Source organism: Pimephales promelas, chromosome 9 (assembly GCF_988280905.1).
Source record: "Pimephales promelas chromosome 9, fPimPro1.hap1.1, whole genome shotgun sequence".
NCBI classification, from domain to species: Eukaryota; Metazoa; Chordata; class Actinopteri; order Cypriniformes; family Leuciscidae; genus Pimephales; species Pimephales promelas.
This window is the reverse complement of record NC_142777.1, coordinates 16,491,224-16,493,949: the sequence shown is the minus strand read 5'-3', so window position 1 is coordinate 16,493,949 and position 2,726 is coordinate 16,491,224. Positions and strand designations below refer to the sequence as shown.

Genomic DNA, 2,726 nt, shown 5'->3' with positions numbered 1-2,726 from the left:
ATCTCTTTTGGAGAAAACTGTTGATTTTATACTAAAAAAAAAAAAATGTAAGTATCACTCCTTAAAAATTAATATTACCTCAGAATGAATTGCATTGTTAGCCCACCCCAAAACTTAAACAAAATAATAATATTAAATGTTGACCAATACTTAATTATATAACTTTTTTATATACTAAAAATATAATTTAATATAACAAGCAAAATGTAATTTATTTTGTCATATGACATAACTTATGCGTGAATACATTTATCTTGCAGTAAATGCAGTGAAACTCAAATGTCAGTCAATCGATGAATAAATGCATACATTAATTAAATAATTACAGTATATTTTATAAACGGACAACAATAAGAAACATGAATAAATGAGTAAAAGAACAAATAAAGTAATCAGCACAATAAACAAATGCATATACAAGTCAACAACACATGAAATAAAGCTTTATTCAAACTACAAGCATGTATTTACAGGCTCTGAACCCCAAACCCAACTGCCATCTTAACTCAGTGGTTCCCATTCTGCGGCTTTATTCTGCTGAATTCACCACAGGTGACTGTGCCTTCGTGCCAGAGCTTGTTGCTAAGCTGTGCTTCACAATCTGAGGCAATAAGGGCAGGTGGAGCGATAGAGGGTCTCGTAAGGGCAAGTGGAGATATGGAGAGTCTCGTAAGGGCAGATGGAGAGATGGAGGGACTCATCCATGGCACCACTTCCAGGATTCAGCTCTGGGCTCCTCATCCTCAGTGCTCACACCAGTCTGCAGACATTTCAGATCCTGCAAAAATGCACAAACATTACACAAAAGCAGTCATTTTAACAGCACAATGTGATTTGATTTATGTATTAAAATAACCTTACTTTATATTTGAGTAAAATCCCTAAAACCTTTTTTCCCTTAACAAATGCTGCATCATCTTTCCTTGCAGGTCCTGCTCCACCACAAAAGCTCTGCAGCAAATGCACAGAAATCAAGACTCAGAAAAGTGTTGTAATTTCTCTGTTTGAAATTACAATAATTCAAATAAATTACAACTTAAGAGATTTTGTTATCCATTTCTGTAGTATACTCAAAGCCTTTGATGACAGCATTCAGCATCATGAGCCTCTCTTCACCGGATAAACACATGCATGTTCTTCTGTGCCTGTAACATACAGACAGATTCACATTTCTTCTGTGATTTATGAGCTCAACACTGCATTTACATGCTGAGGTTGATGTGTTAACTCACTTTTTATCCAACTTAAATGTTCCTCAATATATCAACACTAATAAGGTACAAACTAAATATATGTCATGTTTAGTTACTTTATAGATTTACAAATAACAAATTAGTACGTCACCTTGGTGATTCTCGCCTACAACCCCCCCCCCCCCCCCCCCCAAAAAAAAAAGTGGTACCCCTGTCGTTTTTTTTTGGGGGGGGGGGGGGCGAAAAAATAAGTTTCTCCAATCTTCTTGAAACTCTGGATTCTAATAGAGGGCCATGGGACTTAGACCTGAGTGCAAAAATGGAGGATCTAGACCCTTCCAGAGCTGAGATATTGAGTTATTTATAATGGCATAAATGCTGCATGGGATCTCAATATCTCAGCTCAGGAAGGGTCTAGATACTCCATTTTTGCACTCAGGTCTAAGTCTCATGGCCCTCTATCAGAATCCAGAGTTTCAAGATGATTAGAGAAACTTTGAGATCCCATGCAGCATTGAGATCCCATGCAGCGTTTATGCCATTATAAATAACTCAATATCTCAGCTCTGGAAGGGTCTAGATCCTCCATTTTTTGCACTCAGGTCTAAGTCCCATGGCCCTCTATTAGAATCCAGAGTTTCAAGACGATCAGAGAAACTCAAAATGGGCGGAAAAAATAAGTTTCTCCAATCTTCAATCTTCTACAACATGAAAGCATGGATCCATCCTGCCTTGTATCAACGGTTCAGGCTGGTGGTGGTGTCATGGTGTGGGGAATATTTTCTTGGCACTCTTTGGGCCCCTTGGTACCAATTGAGCATCGTTGCAACGCCACAGCCTACCTGAGTATTGTTGCTGACCATGTCCATCCCTTTATGACCACAATGTACCCAACTTCTGATCGCTACTTTCAGCAGGATAATGCGCCATGTCATAAAGCTGGAATCATCTCAGACTGGTTTCTTGAACATGACAATGAGTTCGCTGTACTCAAATGGCCTCCACAGTCACCAGATCTCAATCCAATAGAGCATCTTTGGGATGTGGTGGAACGGGAGATTCGCATCATGGATGTGCAGCCGACAAATCTGCGGCAACTGTGTGATGCCATCATGTCAATATGGACCAAACTCCCTGAGGAATGCTTCCAGCACCTTGTTGAATCTATGCCACGAAGAATTGAGGCAGTTCTGAAGGCAAAAGGGGGTCCAACCCGTTACTAGCATGGGATACCTAATAAAGTGGCCGGTGAGTGTATGTAACGTGATGCATACATTTTTAAGTAAAGAATGTTGCATGAACTCAAATAATTAAGTACATAAAACAAAGATTTTCTTGTTAATTTTAAGTAAAATTATTCCAAGTTGGGATTACTTAAAAAGTATGATGCAAAAATGGTGCATATATATTTTAAGTAAATTCAACACATCATTTTTTAGTATGGCATAAATGCTACGTGGGATCTCAATATCTCAGCTGAGGAAGGGTCTAGATACTCCATTTTTTTTTTTGCACTCAGGTCTAAGTCCCATG

At 38.6% G+C, this 2,726-nt stretch overlaps 1 long non-coding RNA gene across 1 annotated transcript; it reads right to left on the bottom strand.

Moving 5' to 3' along the window:
- Nucleotides 1-426: 426 nt before the first annotated feature.
- LOC148977530 (uncharacterized) lies at nt 427-1,364 on the bottom strand. The gene is made up of 2 exons (XR_016169787.1): nt 862-1,364; nt 427-778 (listed from the first exon to the last, which is right to left on the bottom strand). It is a non-coding gene; the product is annotated as an uncharacterized LOC148977530 (long non-coding RNA).
- Between the last annotated feature and the right edge of the window lie 1,362 nt (nt 1,365-2,726).